The 27,535-nt window shown below is 33.1% G+C and overlaps 1 long non-coding RNA gene across 1 annotated transcript; it reads left to right on the top strand.

The window, feature by feature from the left end:
* The first annotated feature begins 3,141 nt into the window (after positions 1–3,141).
* On the top strand, positions 3,142–5,024 carry LOC149082837 (uncharacterized). Its single transcript, XR_016193303.1, has 2 exons — positions 3,142–3,383; positions 4,810–5,024. It is a non-coding gene; the product is annotated as an uncharacterized LOC149082837 (long non-coding RNA).
* Positions 5,025–27,535: the final 22,511 nt, after the last annotated feature.

Here is a 27,535-nt window from a genome sequence, read left to right as displayed (position 1 = left end):
ACATGTGCTCATCCGCTTGTGTTGTACAATGAAAACATGAGATGGGCAATCTAAATATTACATGTACTAACAAAATTTTTAATTTCTCCTGTTTAATTTGCAATGATTACAGTGCATCTCGCTCATAACTTTTTCAAAGAACCGTCATGAAAACGTAAGCGGGAAAGCGTTTCAAATGGAAAATTTTAATAAGAATTATAGTTAAGACCAGCAAAATAAGTTGTACAAGCCGGAAAACGTTATAAGTGGGAGCAACTGTATTTGAGCTGAAAATATTTATAAAACCGGACGATTTGAAAGTTTAAGCATACATTTTTATTCATAGGTTTGATGTTTTCCCCCTTCAAAATAAGTGACTTGAGTGTGCAGGGTACTCCGATTTGATTTAAAAAAAAATCTATTTAAATCACAAAATTTAAATTTTGTTTTTTCTTTACATATATTAAATTATATTGAAGTATAGGCCTATGTAACCTGTGATTAAAAGAAGTATAGGAGATCTTTGCAGTAAATACCTGTATAGACTTGAACTTAAGCCTTAGAGCAGCTTTCTTTCTGCACTATATCTATTTCTAGATTTTGTGAATGGACAACATTGCAGAAACATGTAGAGAGCTTAGCTGAATTGCACTATTTTCAATGCATTGCAATATGGCACTAGGGTTCTCATGATTGGAAAACAGGAATAATTTATTGTATAAAGTCTTGCTCTAATTGCTGATTCAAAATAATAATAGATGTACCAATATTGGGCTTTCGACTTTGCTTTTCGTATTAAAATTTTTACTTTGCTGGGTTTTTTTTATTAAACTCATTAAATCTGTGAAATAATAAAAATGTGTAAACTATTAACACATCATGCAAGTCGGAAACACATCCATTCATTGTGCAAAACACAATCCTGCCAATAGAATATTCTATTTAGTTGATGCTGAATGGCCCTTTGGTTGTATATTGAGTAAATTGAGTCATAAACCTCAAATATTGCTTTTCGATATAAAAATTTCCATTGGAAATGCACACGTTAATTGCATGTAATGTTTAAAGTGACTGTTATACAAAGAATAATTATTTAATTCTAAAATAATTGTCTACTCTACAAAATTATATTGCTCAATATATATATTGAGCAATATAATTTTTTTTTTCTTATAAAATATACAATTTGAATAAAGCATAGCACACGAAAGGGAAAACTATGGAATGATTTGACATTCTCTGATTCAAAATGATTCTTGACCTTCCAAAATTTCTTCAACTGCTTATATATGTCTGCATTGTCTCCGCCTGCTGTGCTCGTTTTACAGCAGATAAGAGTTTAAAAAAAAGGTTTATTACATCACATATGTATGGTGATTTCTGTTATTAAATTATCTAGATAACCACATACTTAAAACGATACTCTTTTTGTGCATAACATTGAAATATATCTAGCGATCGAAATACTAAATTGTAGGATTAAAATGTCATTTCATTTGACAATGCTAGCTTGTATATGTCAAACTTGGTTTATTCTTACTTTTGCACTATGATATGGTACATTTACTAGCATTTATAATGCAATGGTTTTCCAATTGACGCTGTATTCAAACGTGCAAAACAAATGCTTTGGGTATCAAGTCGTGTCAGCTCTGCTTTGGTTGAAAATACTCTTTGAAGCTCTATGAATTTATACACCCTGATCTAAGAAATTTTTAGGTAAAAATAAATGAGTTTAATTAGTGCATTAACAGATGCTGCGTGAAAATTTTTATATGGAGTAAAATTTTGGGCAGATCACAAAATTTAAAATATCAAAATTGGTATTTTTCCTCAGTAATTATAATTCTGAATATAAAACCCTTTAATCTAAATAAAAGTGTTTTGTTATTTAACATATCTATCAAGTTAAACTATTTGACATCATTGACAGTAAGATTTTGATAGTTTTTATACTGAGTTAGTTTCTGGGGTCAAAAACCTAACCCTGATGCCCTATTATACATATTTTGAATAAGCAGCTAATTGAACACAGGTAATGAGTAGCTTAGATAAATAAACCATAAAATTATATTTTATATGTTCTAGACTCTTATGTTGAAAAATTCAAAATTGCAAATTATAATTAATATTTTGTTTTAATTAATGTAATAAATTAATGTTTAAAAATAAAACATTGTAATATGCCAAAAAGTAAGTTTTTCATCATGTACATCTCGTGTTAAAAACATTATCAAAAGGCATTCATTTAGGTTTTTGACGGTTTAAACCAGTTTTTGACGCTTGTCATGTCAAAAACCCAACCCTGATTCTGTACCAGCACTGAGTTATTGGACTGATCCCCACAGAACAAGTTTCTAAACCCACACATTCTTATGTGCAGTATTTTTTTCGTTCGAATTTGAATGGAATCTTTGTAATTCAATTTGATCTCTTTTGGAATTCTAAAAGATGTCTTTTTAACTTATAAATAGCCAAAAAAGCTTCGCGCAGAGGCCTTCTGCTATAGATGGCGTTGGCCTAGCATGGATATCATAATCTTTGCCCCTACAGGACGCTAACGAAAAGTAAACATGTAACTAAATTTACACAAACGACATGGCCTCATGCAACAGCAATATAATGCTATCTAGGTACATAACTTTGTAATCTAATTACATAGATATATAATCTAGCTAATGGCCGTATTCACGGAGCGACTGTTAAACGGCCGGTCGAATAACATGCGGATGAATGCTATCGCGTATGTTAGAAAAAATCGGTATTCTCGGCTAACCAGTGAGCGGCTGTGACAAGGCCACAGCGTTTAACAAGTGATGATGATCTTGATTCGTCAATATCGATCACGTGTTTATTCTTTTTTCCTCTGCTGCTGCGAGTCAGTGATGGTAACTCGTGGGAAATTTCCCATATTCATGGGAAAAATTGGCCAAAATTGGTCCATATGGGAAATTTATTAGCGTTTGTGGGAAATTTTGAGAGGTGGTCAGACAAAAGAATTTTTACTGAAAAAAATATACAAATGCCAAACAATGCTTTTCTAGTGTAAAATAATTGACCACATATTTCCACCAATAGATGGCAGCACAAATTTCGGAATGTGTGGGAAAAATTTAGTCAAAAGGGAAATTTTCGAGGGAAATTTTGCTTGACGAGGTTACCATCACTGCTGCGAGTGTTTTTGAAAACAAGATGGAGGACGATCGCGTTGGCTATCGCCGCAAGATGTTATTTATTTTTGTTATTGGTAGTTTTATTTTATTGAATAAAGTAACGAATTAGAGAAATTTCAAGAAACAGATGTTTGTAACGTTGGTACAGCTCTTCATCCGCTTCGACCTCGTCACAAGAAACATGCTCGATCGCATTTCTGGGAGATGGAGGAATCTCAAGCAGTTGATGAGGTATGTGTAAAGCTTTATTTAACAGTTATTTATATTTCCTTTTATAAAATTATTATATATACAAATTGAAGTATCCAAAGTGTGATATATAATGTTGCTGAGTGGTCCCTGATTATCCCTCAACCAAGGTCCCCACATCCTGAAGCCGGGCCCCATGTCAGGATTTTCTGTGGGCCCTTTGATGTAAATTTAGAATGTAAAAACAAAAAATTACGATCAATCCATCCCAGGACTGAAGCTCTGTTAACATCCCCACCTCATTTTCCCATGTGACGACTAGTGCTTTTTTTAATATTACAAATGCTGAAACAATATTAATGTCCGATTTCACGAAAAAAAAAAGATTTCTATTTTTTCCATATAAAATTACAAATATTTTTCTATTCAAAAGCAGAGGTTTATGTATGTGTATTCGATTGAGCCATCAAAGAAATGCCAGTTTGTAAACAATACTCTGCATTGTTTGTAAACAGTGCCAATGGGGATGGGAAGAGAATATGCTATTTAATTGTGAAACATCATTTGCAAGAGTATAATTACTATTAAAAATGTAGAAAAAATTACATTCCGAGAAAAATTTGTGCAACTTATTGATGGCATGGTTAATTTAAAGCAATTATGAAATCATTTGATAAATTCTACCCTTTATTTTATGACCCAGTGTCGAGCATACAAATACTTTAATTTTTGTGAATGATTTTTTGTTTCAATTTATGATTTTTACGTGGGGCTGAATTGCACAACTTTTAAAGAAAAGTGAGTGATACAGAATATTTAAGTGTATGTGCATTGAAGAAAACAGTTCTGTATTAGAATGAAGGTTACTATATAAGAATAGCTTCCTTTATCAATCAACTTTGGTTTAATTTCTTTTGTTGTGAACGTATTTCTGAAAATTTATCTAATTTTAAAATAATTGTTTATATAATAATTTAATCTAAAGGTTTCTAAAATCTCTATAACCAAACTTTTAAAACCTCTCATCATGACCAGGATTAATGGGGGGGGGGGGGGTGATTATACCAAAAATTGTTTTGGTTGTAATGTTTCACGCAACTTATATTTCACAATATACACGAAATTAGTAAAAAAATTTAAATTATTTACAAGAAAAATGAATATTCTCACCTCACATCTCTAATAAAATTATATGGAATAAAAAAATACGTTTAGAAAGAGTTTAACGTAAATAAGTGTTGTGCAAACAGAAAAATAGGTTAAGAGTTCATGAGTATTAGATTATTTCTTATTTGTAGTTATTTTCATTGGTTTTGAGTTTTAAATAAGCTATAAAAATTGTAATCTATATTATTAGTTCACTGTCATTGTTTCATGTATAAAGTAAAATTCCTGAAGTAGTATGAAATATAGTTGATACTTCAAAAGTTGATACACATTAATTTCTGGCTACTGTACTTTATTACAGAATTTGATCAAATCAAGTAAACCTCTCAACTCCTAAGCAAGCAGTCTACAGGCAACACTCTTGGGGGTTCTGCACTTCTTTTCACAAAAGATAATTCGACAATTTGTCTGAGATGATCATACAACAAGACGGGCTCATGTAATGTTTTTTTCTGCCTTTTAATTATTCTATCAATACATTTATGAGTGCAATAAATAGCAATTATAGTTTTGAAAGTTTGATTGACTTTTTTTTTCGAAATTGTCAATTTTTTTTTTCAATTGATTTTTAAATATTTTGATATGTTCACCATTTTGCAGGAAAAATTTAAACGTCTCTATGTTCAAGGTATTCGAAAACATGCTGCCTTGTATCTGATATTTTGTGTGCTGAAAAAATCTTGGAAATGACAAAATATGGAAATACATTTTCTCATCTGTGCATTAGATTACTAATAACATTGGACTACGAACAGATTGTATCAAGAAGCACCATTTATCTTTGCATTGAGAAGCTGAGTTTGACAAAAAAAAAAAATTATATCAAGAGTTATGCTCGAAAAATGCTATATGAATGCACACTCATATTGAGCATCCAGAAGTACATAATTTATATAGTTACCCACATTTTGCAGTTATGCAAAATATATACTGTACTGTGTAATATTCAACTACATAATGAAACTGCACAGTATAACTACAGTGCACTGCTCCATCATGACATTAGCAACAGAACAAAAAATTTGAAAAACACATGAGAAGTTATGTGCCATATGAAATTTATAATGTGGCTCTGAAAAAAACACCTAGAAATTTTAATCAGTGTATGAACTTCGAATCATCCAAAATACAGGAAAAAAATTAGTGATCAATTCTTTTTCTTTCAATAGTTTAAAGCAGCGGTTCTCAACCGGTGCTCCGCGGAGCCCTTGTGCACTCCCTAGGGCTCCGCGGCTCGAGGAAAATAATAAAAACCAGTAAAATTTAAAAAAATGATTATAAATATTTTTAAATAGTAAAAATAAATCAGTTACTTTGATCAGTAATTAAATTTTCCCACAGGGCTCCGCGAGTCAGAAAAGGGGGTTGAGAACCGATGGTTTAAAGTGTTTTTTTTTAAATTACCAAATGAACAGAAAAAATTGAATGCAGAGACAATGAAATAGAATTCGTTTCTAATATATATATATATATACGAATGTAGATTCAAAGTCCAGAAAATGAAATTTAAATGCCTTCATTATTATTAATATTACATATACAGCCGATACGCTTATAACATCCCCACAATGTTTTCTCGATTATTAAGACTAATTATTTTCATGTTCCCACATCCTGGAGCAGGGCCCCTAGGCTGGGATCTGGCTGGCCCTTCTATAGTGCATTTATAGCGTGAAAAAATTATAGTAATTGTCCCGGGACAGGAGCCTTGTCAGCCCCGTCCTTGTGGAAACATGGGCGGGGAGAGGCATTCCTCTCCCCCCCCCCCCAACGTCAAAGGTCTATATGAATTAACATCATCGTGTCCCCCCCCCCCCAGACTTCCAAGTCTATCTCCGCCTATGTGTGGGGGCCACGGTCCCAATCATTCTCAACAATAAGATTTTCCGTTTAAAGCGTTTTCCCATGATGGTTTATGAAAAATGTTATATAGGCGGATCCAACTGTATAAATATATATTTGGTAATTCAAACGTCCGTGAAATTTAACTTCGAATTGCCCAAAAGCGCGATATGCATTTCAGAGTTCATGAAACTATGAAGTACCCAAGAAAGAAACCGAAAAAAAGAAATTCCGCAAAAGAAATTACCAAAAAAAAAAAAATTCAAGTCTGAAATTGTACAGTCGAATTCCGTTATAACGAACTCCAAGATACCGGAGAAATCACTTCGTTATAACGAAATTTCGTTATGAAGTTATTGCAGGTTTTAGCATTGCTCCTACGTAAACTTAGCTGGGGGATGAGAAAAGTGTTCATTAAAACGAGATTTTCGCTATAACGGTATTCGTTAAAACAGGATTCGACTACATTAGAATTGTCAAAAATATTGAAAAAGAAAAACTTTTTTAGTCCGCAAAACGGACTTTGAATTACCAAGAGAAAGAAAGAAAAAACGAAACTTCAGAGCGCGAATAAAATTCGAATTTTCGAAAAATACCCCAAAAAAATCGAAGTCCACGAAATAAACATTAAAGAAAAGTGGTGAAGTCCGAAAACACACTAATCGCGCATGCGTTAACATGCCTGTCATTTTTTAACAGCCCAAATAGCAGTGGCTACATTTTCACGAAAAAACTGACTGCTAACCGGTCTGTGAAGCGCGGAGAATACCGTTTTCCAAATAACCATCGTTTTAGCAGGCGCTTGCATGTTAACAGCCGTCGGTGAATACGGCCATAAGTTATACATAATCTAAAAACTAGATTAGTATTTATATATTCCATGAAAAAAATTCAAATAGTTTTTCAAAAATTTGTTTTCAATTTAAAAAAAAAGGTAATATGCGTATATATCAAATGATATGCGTGTGAATCAAAATTGAAATGATTTTTAAATTAAAAAATTACATGGGATAATATATTTTTGTAATTGTCTATTATTCCTAGCCGCCTCGTTGGGCAATTTGCCTGTTGTGGCGTTGTATTTGTATAAATGATACTACAAACGTAATTTTTTTAAAACAACCATAATTTGATGAACATTTGATGTTCAACCACATATTTGATGAAGTTGAAATCGCGACACCTTGAATACGATTGACAACACGCTGATACACAGCCGAGAGAGAAATACATAATTACTTAATCTATTTGATTCGAAGGGAAATTTTTTTCTTCAATGGAAGTCATTTGAGGAAAATGCACTTTCACTGCGTTTTAATGTTTCTTACAGCCAATGCGCTGAAGCAGTTCCAATTTCAGCGATATTTTTACTCTTGTTTATCAGTCTGTGCTGAATTCTACCTAACAAGCAAGAGACATGTGGGTAAGTTGATTCAGAGAGAGAGAGAGCGCGAATAGAAAAAAAAAAATATTGCTAGTTTTCTCTCTCTCTCCTAACATCTATATTTGTATTCCTCAGAGCAGTTATGTTCCAGGAAGAAAGAAATAGTTTATCGTGCCTAAGGGGAACTTTCTGAAGCGGGATAATGATGTCTAGTTTCTATAGGAAGTTATCACTACTTATATATCAAAAGGATTCTTGACACCACCATCTGGTGAATGTAATGATTCTAGCACGGAAAGTAACAGAATGATTCTAGCACGGAAAGTAACAGAATGATTCTACAGTATGGGTTCGAAAATCCGAGATTAGTAGCTTTTTGGTTGAGCAATTTTCGATTACAGATGCGAGAGAGGTGTGAGTGATTATAAGTTCGGAAAACATATTCTATCGCATCCAACAAGTAGGTTCGTTCTTAGACTTTGCCAGTAGATATTTTCGTTTCAGAGTTTAATTGGGGAAATTCACATATTGGGGAAAATGAAAAACCAATTTACTTAGTGCAGAGGCGGCAAACTTGCAGCCCGCCGAGTGTGAAAGTTTTTCCGAAAAGTAAAAAGAAATGTTCTTGAGGAAAAATATGCCGACAATTCTTAATTGAATACATCGTCACGTTATCATCGTTACGTTTATTAATACATCGTCAATCGACTGCTTCGATAAGGGAACACCATTATCGATTGGTAAGGGGCATTTCCAGGTTGTGACGTAGGAGGGAGTTGTAAATAACTGGAATAGCTTAACTCCGGGGATCGTGAATTCTATCACGATTTATATATTTAAAAAGAAGTACGATAGACATGGTGGAATAAATCGAGAAGCTATCCATGCTTAGATGTCAACCATAGTCTTTTTTTATGGGCAGTGTATTATTTAAATTATCAAACAACCACCAAAAAATTAGAAGCATATATCACCAAAAAAAAATTAATTTTTTGGTGATATATGTTTTTTGTATATTGGGTTGCTGCATTTTGGTTACATTTGACATCCATATTTTTATGGGCATAATTTTTTCAGCCACCTCGGTGGGCAATTTGCGTACTATGGCATTTGAATGTGTTCTACATGGATGAAATTTTAATTTAGTCTCTTTCTTTTTTATTCGTATTGATCAGACTGAATGAAGGTGAGAATATCTTAAACGAAACAAAACTCAAATTTAAAGCTAATAGTGAAGGTGGCATCCTTGATTGGCGAAACAAAAAAAAAAAATATTTAAAAATTAACCCCTTCACGTGCAAGCTTTTGGCAACAAATTTGAATAACATGTAGTAGAACTAGCAGAGATAAACGAAAAAAAGGTATAATTATTTATACATAGGAAATGAAGGGGGGGGGGAAGCTTTTCTTTCCGTTATTTCTTCTCTCTCAGCTACCCTCTTCTTGTTTTTGTTATACTAAATATATATATATATTTTTTTAATTATTTTTTAATCCTCTAACCGTAGCAAGGGAGAAAGAAATAAAAAGATAAATGCCGAGGGGTAAAAGGAAAGAAAACAAAAGACAATTTTCTTTTACAGGGTTAACAATTAAAAGTCCTGAAGGAAGGAAAAGATATCTCGAATGTATTTCTTCCATTTTCAGATGGACGCAACAGGTGTGAACTCACGCATTGAATTTCATACGATTATATATGTGAATGAATTTGATAAATGATGTTGGTGAACTCATACTTCAATGCTTGGCTATCTTTAGAAATTAAAAAGCATTTAAAAGATTCTAGAACCTTAGGAGAGCAGTTTGAAATACATTTGGAAGACGTCATTGGATTTCTCCCAATGAGTGCTCCATTCTTAACCCTTGCAGTGGCAATGACGAGATATCTCGCCTAACTTGATGCCTTTTATTTCGGAAATTCAGAAATTACGAGATACCTCGTGTCCCTAAAACCATCTTGTTTCGGCAATGCCTAGCCCAGCTATTTGTGCATAAGGGGCTTTGTTCGCAAGCATGTTTTCCATCCCCCAACCTGTCACATCAACTGCCAGTGAACTGAGTCAGCTTTTGTTTAAAGTTTGATAAATAGAAGGAGAGAGACGGCGTTGTTTTTCCTATGCTTCAGTGTAATGTAGGAATATGCGTACAGTATAAGCAAGAGGAAAGATAGAAACTATTTCTACTCTTTGCATTTTATTATTCTTGTGGAGCACTTATCAGCCGCAGAAAGTCAGGAAAAAAATTCTTGAAGACATCTCGCATTTTGCAGAAGATTTAGCGATTTCCATTGCGGCAGTTATAATGCGGATCAGCGAAATTTTAAAAATCGCTTAAAGGGTTAAGAAAGAGAAATGAATAGAATCCTGCTGTTCGCTCAGATATAGTAAGATATCTTAGCAATTTGATTGAAAATTTGCATTAAAAATATGATACTACTTATGTGTTATTTGAATTTTCTAAACTTGGTTGGTCTTTCACGTCATCTTTTCCCCTTGAAAAAAAATGAACGCATTTCACAAAAATACAGAAACCAGTTGGCAAATTTGATGAATTCAAATAGTCTTGGATTTGATAGGTTAGATTTAAAAATGTGTCTATGAATTAGCGATACATTTTGACTGAATAGTGACACGGACTTAGAAAAAGGGTGACCACCTCCTAAATTAATGTTAGATCAAAGTTTTTGTGCATTGTAAGGATGATTAGATGGTTTTTGAAACCGGTGAAATTGGAAACAAATTTTAATAGTTAATTTCATAAATATTTCACATCTATTTGATTTTAACCATTCTGACATTAATTTTGCAGTCATTAACGTTACATTTTCCGGAATTCGGAGAGAGATTTCAAATCGATCCATGTTTCGTTTTTCTAAAGAAAAGAAAGAAAATACTCTTTTTTTTTAGAGAGTACAGTAATACATGTACTCCTCCGTCTGAATCATACTCGTAAACATTTTTTTTTTTATTAGATGTAGAATATGCAAGAATGATTCATATATATTTCCTTTTGCAGTTCAGAGGAACATCCTCAAATGCTATTAATCTTGTCCATGTTTCTATGCTCTATAGAGATCTCTCATATCGCACCTATACATTCGAAATATGAGCATGTAGGAATAGAAAAATTTGCTATGCTATCTGAAATCAGTTTTTATGGTTTCTGTTGAAATCTATTGTCACTTCGATATATGTTCTCCGGAATGTTGACAACATCCATGAGGAAGTTCCATTGAGTACAAGGTAGACTACGTGAAGAAATATCCAATATCTGACCAAAAATATTTGACGGATATATTTTTTAAATTTATTGTTTATTATCATAGCAATGGTGTGGCATAATACGAAAGGATGATTTGTTATTCCCGAAAATCATCTTTAGGGCAGGTATCCTGTGTGTTTCATAAGTACAGTATTTCAATTTTTATTTATCAGTCAAATAGAGAAAATGAGATATTTGTGCGAAAAATTTGCATTTAATTGCTTTCAGGGTGTCAACAGATGACATTCATTTCACAGAGAACTCTGCTATTGATGTGAGCTTTACAATTTTGTAAAGGTACCTGTTTTTTTTTAATCGGAGGGAAACAAAATTACGGATCGAGTTTCAACGTAAAACAGAATTAATGGAAATCGCGTTTTCGTTCTATGTGCATATAAGCCTTCAGTTTTTTTTTTCTTCTGATACGTCTCGAAGAAAAAACAAAAAATAGATAAAAACACAGGTCTAATAAAAATTTTTTTTTTTTTTGTCTTTGACGTTGCAGAACTTGCAAGATTAAATGTTGATACTAAGGAATTATCATATATATTTTGAAGATGTTTTGTGCACATATCGCTCTTTTCGAATTTACAACAAAGACCTGAAAGTAAAACAAATTCTTATTAAAAATTTTTAAATTCAGAAAAGATTTCATATGAATCAATTTTACGTGAGCTCTGACGTTTAGAATAGTCAGACATTCAGATTTATGCTGGATTGTATCTGTCTTAACAAGAATTTTTCGGTCTGACTAGGTAGATTTTTTTTTTTTCTGTTTCGTAATCGGTTCGAACTGAAAATTTATTTTCGTAAGTAGACAATGACAGTTGGGCAATGTGCCAGGAAGTTCTGTATAAACTAAACGGACTATACAGGTTATCCCAAATTGTTTGCACAGCAGATGTCTCTACAACTGTGTTGACTTTGGAGAGAGAGAGAGAGAGAAAAGAAGTAAAAAAGTTTTCAAATAAAGTGCAAATTAAAATTTAGAAATTTATTTGGAGGGATGTATGCGTTATGAGAGGGATTATTTGAGGGATGTATAGAGTCCTCGTGTGCTATAATTTCCACTTAGATTCCGCTCTGAAAAGTCATATGTAAAAAATTTCATATTTTTAAATACAATATTTATCGAGATATTAAATATATAAAATCACTATGTTTTGGCAACTTATCACTGTGTTGGGAAGTTTTCAATGATTCGAAAGTTGTACAAGTTTTTTTAGACTCAAAAGTTGTCATTTTTAGGGACTGTCACAAATAGAATGAACTCAGCCATTTAATTTTTTTTATTCCCAAGATATAACAACTACATTTATTGACAATTATTTTGACAATTAATAAATTTTTACAACTTTGAATGTAATTTACGTTGCGCAGTTTGTGAACCACACCCTCGGTCATTGGCGATGAATGCTGAAAACATCAAAGTAAAATATCTCCGTTAATATTGCATTTAAAATTATGCATTTTTTTAAATATAAAATGACTTTTCAGAGCCACATTTACACTTTACTAATTGGAAGTTTCAGCCCATAGGGTTTACATAGAAAGTTAATTTTTCTATTGGAAAATTTGACATTTTGAATAGGTGATTGCATATGATTCGAAAACCTTTTTAATCAAAAGTATGTTTATAAAAACAACGGTTTCAAAGATGTACGCTGTGCAAACAATTTTGGACAGTATTTACATCTAACAGTAGCTATGAAAGTATCGGATAATGTTTAAAACTAATACAAATACAACGCCACAACAGGCAAACTGCCCAACGAGGTGGCTGATAAAAAGATGCCCATAAAGATATGGATGTCATATATTTAAAAAAAAACCAACCAAATTAAAAATGCAATTAACACAAATTATAAACAATATATACACATGATAAAATATTATAGAATGCCCATAAAGAATACTTATGGTTGTCTTATTCTAAGAATGGATAGCTTCTCGATTTGCCCCAACATGTTTATCGTATTTCTTTTTAAACGTGTCAATTGTGTTACAATTTATTACCTCCGGAGGTAAGCTATTCCATTTATTAACAACCCTATTAGAGAAAAACTCCCTGCGACACCATAGCCTTGCATTGTCCCTCACCAATCGATACTGGTGTCCCCTTGTAAAAGCAGTCGATTGGCGGTGTACTAAAAGTTCATGGTCCATCCTATCCATCCCATTGAATATTTTGAACACTTCGATCATATCTCCTCGACACCTGCGTTCATCCAATGTAAACATCATCAAAAAATGAAGTCTCTCTTCATAACTCACGCCCTGTGTGCCAATAAGGACACGCGTAGCTCTTCTCTGCACCCCCTTCAACCAATTCTATGCCCCTCTTTAGGTATGGTCTCCAAAACCTTCCAGCATACTCCAGTCCAGGACGAACTAAACCTCGAAAAAGCGGAAGAATCACTTTAGGAGAACGCGAAGAGACCTTTTTGAAAATTAGACCAAGCATTCTATTTGCTTTTTTTGACCACCGCTGAACAATGTTCAGAAAACCTAAGTCGCTCGTCGATGAGAATTCCCAAATCGGTGACCCTAGTTGCATCCGGGATAGTGACACCATTCAACTCGTAAGAGAACCGTGGGTTGTTCGAACCAAAATGAGCGACCATGCACTTATCAACGCTAAACGACATGCTCCATTCATTTGTCCATGCTGCAATGCTGTTTAAGTTGGTCTGGAACAACTCCCTATCGCTTTCGTTCCCGATTACTCCCCATTAGCTTCACATCATCTGCGAATTTGCTAGTAATCCCATCGATACCCTGATCGAGTTTATCGATAAAAAGTGAAAAAAGTATGGGGCCAAGGACACTTCCTTGAGGAACTCCACTTGTGACGTCTGTCCAACCAGAGAATTCCCCGTTCACCATAACCCGTTGCGACATATCTGTTAACCACGATTCTATCCAATTCAGCAAGTTACCCCCAATTCCAATCTCGTGTAAACGCTTCAAGAGTTTGCCGTGTTGGACCCGATCGAATGCCTTCTGGAAATCAAGGTAAACAACGTCTACATTTTTGCTCTTGCCCAAAGCCTTAGTCACGTGATCATAGAAGCAAAGGAGGTTAGTTACACATGACTTCCCCTTCCTGAACCCATGCCGATTATCCGACAATACATTATTCTCGTCTATCCACTTCACAAACTGCCTTTTGATGATAATTTCCAAAATTTTCGAGAGGGAGCTCGTCAAACTCACTGGACGATAATTCGACACCGCTTCTCTACTACCCTTCTTAAGTATCGGAACAACGTTAGCAAGTTTCCAATCTCTTGGGACGATACCCTCAGCAACACTACTCCTGTATATCTGCGCGACTGGCCCCAACAATTCATTAGCACATTCCCTGAGGACCCTGGGATAGATATCATCTGGTCCTTGTGCTTTGCTTGCACATACATTTCTTAGAAGATTTAGGACCTCCACGTCTTCTTCTTGAATATCGTTGAGGGCCTCAAGAGAAAAGAGTCTCACAAAGATTAGAACTGGTTGACATTTTCAGGAATTAGCAAATAAATTTTCCAGGTAGGGCCTTAGAAAAAATCAGTTGGCTTGGGGGGAGGGGTCTATAGCACTTTTAAGGGGGGAGGGGAGAGGAAAAAGTTATTTAGTTCACACCGCCACCAATCCAAAAGAAAAAAGCTAATTAGTAAAATTTCGCTTCTCTTTCATGCTGGAGAAAAATTTATCCCATGACATTTGAATGAAGATTCGTTGAGATATCCATAATTCAAATTCATGATTTGTTCCATTCTTTCACGTCCCAAAATGACCAGGTGCCAAAATAAATATAGGAAGGTCGAAAAAGAGAGGCGAAAAATGAAAAAATTTAAGTATTGATGCTGAATCGATGAATTTTCAGTCAAATGATACGGAGCTAATTTCTATCGGTATGATAAATGCAATAAAACCTGTCTATAACGATACTGTAAGGACCTGGAAAAAATATTAAAATATGAAAATTAATAAAAATATGAAAACTAAAACTTTTATACAACATTAAATCGAAAAATTGTCAATCAGTTAAAATTTGCACGTGTCTTTGTTACATGAAAAGAAATTTACTCTGGGAAGAAAACTAGTCGAGTTAAATCTCTCTAAAATTGAAACTATTCATTTTATAACTCCAAGTTCGCAAACCCTTCTGAGAATTGAATACCATAAAAGAGTGACAAAAATCAAAAATTTATACATCGACGAATTTTTTCTTCAAAGGTTACGAGGTAAAAATTTCTTTTGGTACAGAAAGAAAGATGCCAATTTTAGTGATTGACATTTTTTTCCTGAGCTCAGTTTGAAAATTTTAATTTTTTATTTCTCTTCCAATAATTTCATGGGAGTGAAATGATCAGACTCAAAATCTTTCAGTTATCACAGCTGAAGTTTTTATTCTTTTTTATATTTTACTATAAGTTTTAAAATCAATTGTAGAATTTCAACTAGTTTCGGATAATATTCATAAGAGCCACTGAGGATAATTTAATAATGTAAAATAATGTTTTATAAGCTATAATGTTAGGGAAAGTTATCAATATACTGGCAACAAGTCGAAATGGGGAATAAATACTTTGAGCAGCTTAAAACGCACGAGTCAGTACACGTTATTATCTTGATTATTTCTAAGTAACGCCAATGTATCGAAATGGAATCCAACCCGTTCCAGTAACAATGTATTCGGCTGTAGATACGCTACGTTATATACAGCTTTCATTTGCTCTATTGAACAGACGAGGTACGCTAACAAAACGATATAACTACACCATTACGTCTATTTCAAAATTTCTTATTGCTTCATGGGTTTTAATTGGAAATTTGTGGCTCTTAGTGATACGTTGGCGAAATCTCCGCAACAACTACTCAAGCATTTATCTTGTCCCGGCTGATTGAAATCAAAGTTCAGGGTTCGAGAATATCCCAAGGTTTCATGTATTTAGATGAGTAAATATATATCTGATTTGATCTCTAATAATCCTCACGTTATATAACTGATAATAATTGATGATCCTTACCAGAGTGAGGGATTCCAAGTAATACTGCATACATTTTCTCATCCTTTCACGGAAATAAGGTAATTAGCGATTTACCATTTCCAGGAAATGCAAGGAATCGAACTAAATTGACTCCTGTGCAATGTAAAATTCCACTTCTAATTTTGCATGGAACTAGCATCTATTTAAAAGTCGTTTTCATGATGTTATTCAATTTTCAGTGTGTGATGAGTTAAGAAATTAAGAATCGATTTTATTGGTAGCATTTTCTCACCGGTAAGAATAAAAAGGCATTCTGAATTGTTATTTGGGGTGCTTTTAATTTTTTTAATGCTTTTTTTTTTTATCAATGTGGAGGTCTTGATGTACAAAGAATAAAAATTCTAAAAATTCCTATGTTTTAGAGAATTTTATTTGAAACTGTTTTTGCGAAAAAGTTTTATTCTATTCACTTACAAAAAAACTTCAATATTTCTCGATATTTTATTAATTTCATGTTACTTTTTTATCCAACACTTCAATAGAATCGATCGAAAACTCGATAAAACTACGAATACTTTTGAAAAAAAAGAAGGTACAAGTATTCTTCCAATTTTTTTTTGCTTTGTAAATCGCTCCTCCTATTCATCCACATATTGTTTCTTGTTTCTTCATCCACTGTTAAAAAAGAAAAATGATAAAAGGTTGAAAATTTCATTTCTGAGTTAGATGAGTATGTACTAAACACGAAAGAGAAAAAAAAAATTAGACCCTGAAACGCAAAAAATGAATTAAGGAACATGAGAAATTTTAATCAATCGAACTGACTTCTATTTTATAAATAAAAATACAGATTCATCTAAAATATATTTTTACAATTCACGTTTGTGAAATCGAAGGATTAATTTTCGGTAGAAAATACCTCTTACTCAATTTTTAAATTTCACAGTTGGGATCAAAAACATCTTTTGTTGTCCTATAGCAGATCTTCAACGCATGGCCCTCGGAACCACAGTTAGAATAATATCTTTAGAGTTATATCTTTAGTCTATGCTTGGAACTTTCTACAGTGCCTCTCCGAAAGACTTGCATAGTTAGAAAAAAAAATCGAACGAAACCCTCCCTCAATGTGTGTGTGAAAAAATAAATTCCAAAATTGGTTAAAGAATTAATTTCAAATTCCCTTTTAGGAAACATTTCAGAATCAATGAAAGAAATAATTTCAGAATCAATGAAAGAAATAATTTCAGAATCAATGAAAGAAATAATTTCAGAATCAATGAAAGAAATAATTTCAGAATCAATGAAAGAAATAATTTCAGAATCAATGAAAGAAATAATTTCAGAATCAATGAAAGAAATAATTTCAGAATCAATGAAAGAAATAATTTCAGAATCAATGAAAGAAATAATTTCAGAATCAATGAAAGAAATAATTTCAGAATCAATGAAAGAAATAATTTCAGAATCAATGAAAGAAATAATTTCAGAATCAATGAAAGAAATAATTTCAGAATCAATGAAAGAAATAATTTCAGAATCAATGAAAGAAATAATTTCAGAATCAATGAAAGAAATAATTTCAGAATCAATGAAAGAAATAATTTCAGAATCAATGAAAGAAATAATTTCAGAATCAATGAAAGAAATAATTTCAGAATCAATGAAAGAAATAATTTCAGAATCAATGAAAGAAATAATTTCAGAATTAAAATAATATTAGAATAAGTGAATTTTTTTTCAATAATATAGCCCTCTCCCCGTTTAACTCAGAGCCCTGGGTCCCATTGGTTCCACCTCCGTTAAGACTATATCATGCATCTGACTATAACTATGCATCTAGATACCGCAGTATGATGACTTTTTGACCTTTCCGGTTATATAAATATTATTTTTTGACCTGCAATATCCGGATGGTTGAAGGTCCCTGGCCTGTAGATACAAATGCCATAACTAAACATATCGTGACGTTAGATTCAACGCAGCACAAGACTTTTAAAAAAAAAGTCACATCACCCTAAGGTGTTTCACCTGTACGTTTCAATATCCACATGTGCCTCGAAGGTAAAACTTCAGGAGTTATCCAAGTGAGGAAAAACTATGAGTCGATTTTTTTCATTAAAAGATAAATAGCCGTTCATTTTTATCATCTATCTCAGTGACTTATTATTAGAGATTTTTTTTATCTGTAACCTGTAACTTCTACACAATCCAAACACAAGTCTTACAAAATACTTGATTCATATACCTTAAATGCTTTTTTTTTAGCTAATAATTTTTTTTCATAGTTAGCGACACGCAGAGGTGTATTTGTGATTTTGCCGCCTGTGGGCCATGCAAATTTGGCCGCTCTTCTCCTATTTTAGTCTAATTTTCTTGACCACTCATTTCTCAAAATTTCCACCCTGGGTTATAGCGTGCTTAGCTCTCGCTCCTGGAAATATGCCTGTGTCTCCAAGTCACATGCTTGCAGTGACTTGGAGGCAGGGCTCTGCCTCTCCTATGCCTAAAAAAGCTTGGAACCTATTAAATGAATACAAAGAAGAATTCCACATTGGAATTTATTAATTTAAGCTACGTAGTTTATAGATGCTATTTTTTGAGCGTCTTAATCTGATATCTGATCCTTATGTGCGACGTTTGTAAAGTTTTGAACGCTGTCTAAAAGGCGCATGTTTCAATTGCTGTCTCTTTTTATCGTAGTAAAGTTAACATTTTGTTGCGTCCTGGAAAATTGACGTGAGAATCGATTGTGAGTTATAAGTTTTTCTTGCTTTCATCGTAATATATCAATGCGAGTATTTTTAATATTTTTCTTCGCTCAAAACATTATGGAAAATTTATCAAAACTTTCGAGATGAACGTAACTTCCGTACGTTTTGAAGCTCTTAGCTTTAAGGTGTTTATAACATTACAAAGTTGCATTAATTATACCAATAATTGAGAAGTTTTATAGGAATTTTATCTTTAGATAGACAATAAATATTTTATTTTCCGATGTGACGTTAAATTACTTTTACTATCAGTTTTCTTTTTCAAAAACGCAAAGGCATTTTTCCTTTGTACAAAAGGAGGTTGTTTTGTGGGTGGCCTGTCTTCCATTGCTGGTTATGATTTCCCAAGAGGTGACCAAAGTTTGTTCTTGGATTTCATTTGAATATTCGGAATACTCTTCCTTCAGTGGATGATGGAAGAATAGATGAAAGTTTCACTGTTCACTGATTGAAGCAATTTTTTTATACATATTTTTATTTTCAGAGGATTTTCCAATCTTGAATATTCTATAACGTATCTCCTCTAAAGACACAACGGATATCTCAGAAGTATTTTTTTTGAAATAGAATACCTCTATGAATATAAGGTCCGAACAAATGACAACTACAAATTAAAAAAAGTTTTTCCTCCCAGCTGATAGGAAGAATAGAAGTGTAATATTAGGGTAATGTTTTTATTTCGGATGAAAGGCTATAAGCATAATGTTAAAGGAGAAGACTATTCACATCTGAATTCCTACTGAATTTCTATCACGAAAGTACTTGAGCATGAAATTTATGACTTTCATCCTCATCAAACTTGGAATTTAACTTTTCGATGAAATAGTGTTCAGTATGGGGAAACCATGAATTAACTAAGTGGAAATTGTGCCATAGGAAAGTTTGGAAGAGTTTAATAATTCTTTACATTATATATATTTAATAAATATTTATTTTCATTATTTATTTACACAATATTGTTGGCCTAAAGGCCTTCAAGATCGTTATTATTATTATTAATCTTTATAAATATTTTCGAAAATCTGCATAAATCTCTCTTTGCTATAATGGTCGTTTACGTCTTACATGGATTGAAAATCTTTAACTTCTGTTATTAATCCCAAATAACTTATAAATAAATATACGAAATTAAAGATTACCCTGCTCTGAGCGGTTTGCAACCATAAATAATCATGAGCATGCTACAAAAATTCGAGAATGACGAATTTGAGCATTAAAAAAACACAATTTGGGCATTCATCATTAAAGGGTTTTTTCTCTGTATACATTGTACTGAAATGCAGGACGTGACCAAAATTACTCAAACTTCTCTCACGGCAGGTTATTAAAAAATGGCAGAACCATTTCCATTCCCCTTTTTTTCATTGATGAGAATACAACGTCACGTTTACAAGATTTTGTTTTACTATATAATGTTACTATAATTCTATTACACATAATATAATCTGCGATAAATAAAAATAAAGAAAAATATTCCAAGTTTTTTTTCAAGATCGCTTAACAGATGGCAGCACTGCCGTAGAACGCGGTGTCTGAAATTAAAAATGGTGAAAATGACAGAAAAAAGTTTTTGTGTGTTGGCATAAGTGTTGTTTTCGCTACTTCTGAGCAGCGTGCATTACAAATTTGTAACTGAAAAGAAACAGCAAAAGAATGATTCCGTCGATTTCAGCCACTGTGTTCTACGAAAGTGTTGACATCTATTGAGCGATATTGAAAAAAACGTTGAATATTTTTCTTTATTTTCATGCATCACAGGTTATATTACGTGTACCTAACAGTTTTGAAAATACGAATTTTTAAAAAAGTGTCATTCATTTGTCTACACACAAATCCTATATATTCTCCCTCATCCTTTCATTAAAACGTTCTTAAAGCTTCATAGCTTTCTAATAATAAATAATTATGGCTGCCGACAGCTCAGAATAAAATGACTTGAGTTAATTACAACCTGTAAGGAAGAATTAGATTTTCGAATTCAAAAGAATGAATTTTTGTTTATTCAGATTCAATTATTGTGTGTTATTCACTGAAGATTCCTACCGCATTTGTTGACGTAACGTATGGCTATTTCAACTGCTAAAAAAAGCTCGAAAGATTCCCGTGTTGTCATATAAGTAATTTATCCCCCCTCCCCTCCTTATTATGCCCGGTTATTGCCACTAGTCCTAAATACAACTGACAATTTTAGGACGCCATTCAGTTCTGGTATTTACGAAGTTCATTTATTGAGCTTATTTACTGGAACAAGAAGCTTTGTGTTCCGAAAACGACATCACAGAAGAGGGGGGGGGGGGGGAAACAAGCCATCGCATGTAGCCGACCCACGTCGTTGTGGTCGTAATACCGTGTATCTAATTATAGACTGCATGGACATACTCAATGTCCTCGACTCAAACAAGATCATCAGAATCTCCTCCCCTTTGACAAAGTCGCATTTCCAATAAATTAGTGAGCGAAATTTGTCAGCAGATTTTGGGCATGTCTAGTTCCATGTTGTTCACTTTGAGGGTCATGAACGAATAATGATTTCCACGTGTCATCACCACTCTAAAACATCATCGAAGTGGTCGAGGAGACTCGAGATGTTACCATTCGATTTTCTAGATATATACAGAGTGCATAGCAAAAAGGGCGTATGGCGTTTTATTGGCGAACAGTTAATCCTAGAGGCATACTTCCAATTAAAAAAAATATCCAAATAACGTGTAGAGCTCAGATATAACACAAATACAAATACAACGCCACAACAGGCAAAATGCCTAACGAGGTGGCTGAGATAAAGATGCCCGTAATAAATATGGATGTCATATATTTCCAAAAATACAGCAACCCAATTAAAAATGCAATTGAACAATATATATACACATGATGAAATATTATACAATGCCCATAAGAATACTTATGGTTATCTTATTCTAAGCACGGATAACTTCTCGGTTTACCTTGCATACGTCAATTTTTAACTGTTAATTCAATATTTAATAAGGGGTAGTATAAGGTAAGTTATTAAAATGAAAAAAATAATTTTTTATATGGATACCCTGTGCATAAAAAGCCAATTAGAAAGTTGTTACCTGATACCAACTAAAAAAAAAAAAAAATAATAATCCATGTTTCTCTAAAGTGCAGTTTTCACAAAGGTATTTGAATTCGAAAAACGGAGTAAATTTGGGAAAAAACAGCGTTAAATGCGAATATAAAAAACGGTTTTTTCCCCAACTTTCCTTCGTTTTTTGAATTCGTATGTCTCTGTACATAACAAACGGGGGTATGGCATTTTACTAGTGAATCGTTGATCCGAGGGATATACTTCCAATTAGAAAAAGTTTCCAAATAACTTGGTACTTTAACATTATGCTTATAGCCTTTCATCCGAAATAAAAACATTACCCTAATGTTACACTTCTATTCTTCCTATCAGCTGGGAAAAAAAACTTTTTTTAATTTGTAGTTGTCATTTGTTCGGACCTTATATTCATAGAGGTATTCTATTTCAAAAAAAAATACTTCTGAGATATCCGTTGTGTCTTTAGAGGAGATACGTTATAGAATATTCAAGATTGGTAGTACTCAGGTAGGTCTTTCATGTTGTGAGGAGTTGTATAGTTATTAATAGGGCTCGGATTTCTGTCTTTGCATATTTAGCTATTTTTACGTGATAGAGCATATTTTCAAAATTTTAAGGGATATTTTCCATATTTCATGATTTTTGGCTGGTTTTTGTGCTTCCCGCCTCCGACGAGAGCTCTTAGGGCAAGGATTTTTATGCACTAAAAATAGAACGTCGTTGCTGATTAGTAAAATATCTTGAAATTCAGGTTTTTCATCCAATCATCAATGACATTGAATTGTTAGAGCATATAAAAGTGTGTGTGGTTGTAACTTGTGGGAAAAATTGGTTAAAATTTGCAAATGGGGGAATTTTTTAGCGTTTGTGGGAAATTGTGAGAGTTTTTATCAAATAAAAATAATTATTTCTTTTTATTAATTTTGTACTTTTCTAAAGCTAAATACATTACTTGGCTCTGTAGTTTTACCTATAGATGGCAGTATATTAATTCTGAATTTGGAAGGAAAAACTTTCTCAAAAGGGAAATTTTGGCAGTAGGAGGATAGTAAAACGAAGAATTTCTGTTCATACAATAAGCAATGGCTCATAATAGTATAGATTTCATCAATACTTCTCATTATAATATTATTTTGCTAAAACTAATGTTATTTGAGATGGGAATGAAAAATTTTTTAGGACATTTTTCGTTTTATAGGGCATATTTACAGTTTTTTAAGAGCATAAATGCATATTTTATAGAGCACTTTTTAGAATTTTTTAGTGCGCACACATAAAACCCTAACCCTAATTATTAAAATAAAAAAATTAACTTTCTAATTGGTTTTTGGGACGCACGAAGACTAAATAAAAAGTTATTTGTATTTTAATAAGTATATAACTTTTTTATGAATGAATGAATATTTAACATGAATGACATATCTGAGTACAGGACGTTATTTGAAAACTTTTTGCAATTGGAAGTATGCCTTTAGGATCAATGGTTCGCCGTTAAAATGTCATACGCCCTGTTTGCTATGCACCCTGTATATGTATTTGCAATGATAAGTCTTTGAGTATCACGTAGGAAGTAATTAGATTTAATCCTCAAAGAGATTCGAATTTATTTCAAGTGGCTTATCACGTAAAAACGCTTGGAGCAAGTTTAAAATTAGACTGAGTTAAATCAGTTCCGCAACTGGCGGAGCAGGCGGGTCTTGTGCCCCGGACACTGGAATATAGGGGGCGCACGGATTCACCCTTTAACTGCTTCTTCAAAATTGCACGGGGGTGCCAAAATCCGTGCTTGCCCCGGCTGATAAAGTATCAAGTTGCGGGTCTGAATGAAATCAAGAAACAAAGTCTTGAAACTATTCTAATCAATTTTGTTTGCTATAAATAAAGAATATTGCATCAAAAAATGGTTTTATATGTGTGTTAAATGTGAGCTGCTATTAATCTATTAACGAGGAAAGATTTACAAGTTGATTCACGAGATCATCATTGCTTTCTCCGGCATGAAGTTCGGCAATATCCTATGCAATTCAAAAAAATATAGTACATATTCGTCAATTTTTTTCCATACAAAAATGTAATAGGCACAATTAAATTAATATTCTATGAAAAATGTTGAGAAATAGCACAAAACATATAAAAAATCTAGGTCCTATCGCTAATGTATATGTTACGGTGATTATACATAATTCCCAAATTGAGTTGGGAAGTATGATAAGAATGAAAAATATCATACGGAAATATCGCTTCAATCTATAATCACTTAACACAGCGATTCTCAACCTGTGGGGCAGGTTTGAGAAGGGGCAGGTACTGAAAGGGGGGCGCTAGCATATCGAAAGAAATATGTATTATTTAAAAAAATGATTATTTTACTCTGAAAGGAAAGCAAAGCAAAATGCATTATAAGATAAAAAAAATAAAATTCGCATTTACACTGATATAATACACTTCAAATAGGACTTTATCAGTACTGCACAATGTATTTAATAATTAGAATACATCCCATATTGTTCAGTATTTTCGTGACTTTCTCAGAGGAAAGATTGTTTTATTTCCGTTTGAAATAAGTTGATAAAAGTAATTTTCAGCAAATTATTTGAATGTAATATTCCATATGAAAGTTCCAAAAATTTCATGGGGGGGGGGGGTGCCCCTCTGTACTGCACTTGTGGGGGGGGGGCGCGATGAAAATTATGATTGAAAATTGGGTCGCAAATACTGAAAGATTGAGAAACGCTGACTTAACAGTTTTGCCCATACGTGATGCTCGCAAAATACGTATAGTTTGACATGAAATTCAAATTAAATTAAAAAAAGGTGTGTATGAGAGAGAAGATGGAAAAATGTATTTTTTTAAAAATTTTTTGTATCTAAAAATAATATGGGATATTGCATTTCAAGGAACACGCTGTATTTATATGATCTACATACATTTGAATAGCATAGGGGGGCGGTAGCCCATTCCGATAAGATACTCGCCTAAAGTACCAAAAGATGTTTAGAGGTGTCGCGAGTTCGATACCCGCCTCGTCCGAAACTTTCCTGACACAGTGGTAAAACTGAAACGGCGACATGAGCACTGAAAAAGACTGCTATCGCAGGGAGTCTCACACCGAAAGGGTGGCAAGCTAACTCCTCGGTGAATATAAAAAAGCTGCCGTTTGGAATCGGCAATAAATTGTAGGTGCCGGTCTAATTAGTCTTCGTGTGCAAGAAATGCCCGCGGTGTGACAAAAATGACCAAACGAATAATATAAAAATGTAATTTATTGTTTGTCAACTTACATTTTTTTTTTTTTTTTTTTGAGAGAGAATAAAGGTTTATTTGTATGAATAAACTACATACAACAACACAATAAAAAACAACACAACACATGAACTACACACAAACTGTATACAAGAGTATGATCTCCCAAGGGACCATTGTCATTTAATTGTTGAAGAATGTACAGAAATATGTTTCCTGTACACATGGTATTTCCCTCTAAAATGCAAGGGCCAAAAATCGTTCTTGCTCGGCTTATAGGAGACCCTTGAGCCATTCTGCTGGTAAATATAGAAACTTCATGAACAGCTCACAAGTAAAAGTCGAATGTTTAGAAGTTGCTTAGAAACGTCAATGCCAAAACGACCTCAAAATAGAAAATGCCTTTATTTGAGAAATGTAAGAAACTCGTGTGTGTGTTGCGCTTGAGAGCAAGCTACACCGCCAAATAAAGGGACAATGTTATCTTCTTTTATATTTATCAACATGTGCACACATAACCAACATTCACCATCCTGGACTCAAGTTTATGCATAATGTCCAGAAAATTTAAATAATTGATTGATGATTTATCACATTAACCACAATAATAGTTGAGAATATACATAATCACCCGTAAATGTAATAAACCCACAATATTTCTCAAACTTACCAAAATAGTCGGTTACTGTGAATAATAATCGGTTATTATGCATAATCATAGGATTTTTTTTTAAAATCAAATTTACCATAACATATATATTTTAGGTCTAGCTATAGTATTGAATAATTTTCCGCTAATTTGTGTGTAAATGATTTGACATTTGGTAAATATATGTACATTTACTTCAAAGTGCACATGTAAGAAATTCTCGCCACAAATTTATCCTCTTAAAGTTATCGAAAGCTAGATTTTCAACTTTCAATTCATAATGTGCTCGAATATCTACTTTTGTGCATATTCTTCTGAGACAAAACTGCGGCATCCAACCAATCGGCAACGGTTGGCTTTTGGGAACGATCTGGACAGCACTATCTAGTGCATTGAATTAATTTCATGAGACAACAAAAATTATCTTGAAGGTATCGGTTATTAGCTTGTTTCATATCTGAAAATATGACAAGTGTTCGGTACTAAATCTAAGTTTTACGTCATTTTTATCACATTTTTTGGAAGTTCAAATGCATTTTCCATCACAAAATGCATGTGGGTAGTATCTCTCTACCATCCAATCACGCAACGGGGAATTGAACGCAGAAAATCAAAAATTTCCCAAAGGGACAATTTTGATAAAATACTAATTTGTGCTTCACACACACTCTCATCCGCCACTGCAACAAACACAGTAATCTCTCCAAGCTTTTCCATTTAACAGCCGAGAAATTTGATACGGAACTTGAAGATTTGAACGGCCACCGAGATGAAGGATCATCTTGAAAGTGTTTGATAGGAAATGGGTGGAGTGACACATTCCTGATTATTAGTCGTGGGATGAATTTCCGATGTGTTTTGAACCTCGGGCAAATGAAAGGTCACGTGCCTCGCTATCATTGCTCAATTAACGGGAGAACTGGAAAACAACTCTTACGCCAGTCCGATATTTTGGACAAAGCAAATCATCCACTACTCCTTCTCATTCAGAATTGACGTGTTTGATTAGCGGTTTCTGGAAACATCGCCACGAATGAATAAACACGAATTTAATCGTGGATCATAAAATTTACCAAAATTAGATTAACGTGCTGCGTAAATAATTTAAAAAATAACTGCGAATTTAGTTCTGCATATATAGTATGTTTTATCTCGATTTTTTTCCCCATGCAATTATATCAAATTATTTATCGATAGATACACCACATTTCCAAAAGTCTATCCTTTTTGGAGTTTAGATATTTTTTCTCGAATTTCTAGAAAAATATTTGGTGAATCGTTCTGAAATTTCGGTGACGTGAACCTTATGCTTTTACTCATAATTTCCAGTGAAAATGTAGCCACGAGTGCATTTAGGGAACCGACAAAAAATTTAATGAGAAAAAAAAAGATTTTTGATCCCTCCTGTGCATGAAAAAAAATCCTGCAAGTGATTTGTAACTTCTACAAAATTTGTTACTGACTTTGTGAAATACTTGTGTGTATTTTCGTGAGAATAGAGCGTATACTCAATTTCATTGCATGTTTTTTGCTTATAAAAAATGTGGAGTTTTCAACCAATTTTTATAAAATTCACAGAAAATCTGACACTATACATGAGATATGGGAATACCACGAATGGGAAATTTAGAATTTAATAATTCCTTATTCACAATGAGATATGAAAATTTTCAGTGAATAATTTTTAATCGCGCATGCTTAGAAAATATCTTATTTTTTCATAATTTAGTTGCCACACATACACACACACTATATAAAATTTCCAGATCTTCACTTCCCCGTATGGCGAACCACATTCGCCGGGCCGGGGTAAGTAAC

The sequence above is a fragment of the Pholcus phalangioides genome, unplaced genomic scaffold, assembly GCF_987345545.1.
Source record: "Pholcus phalangioides strain wild (caught in Gottingen) unplaced genomic scaffold, Ppha-v1.0 ptg000009l_1, whole genome shotgun sequence".
NCBI classification, from domain to species: Eukaryota; Metazoa; Arthropoda; class Arachnida; order Araneae; family Pholcidae; genus Pholcus; species Pholcus phalangioides.
The sequence above is the reverse complement of the archived record's forward strand: the minus strand, read 5'-3'. Positions and strand labels throughout refer to the sequence as shown.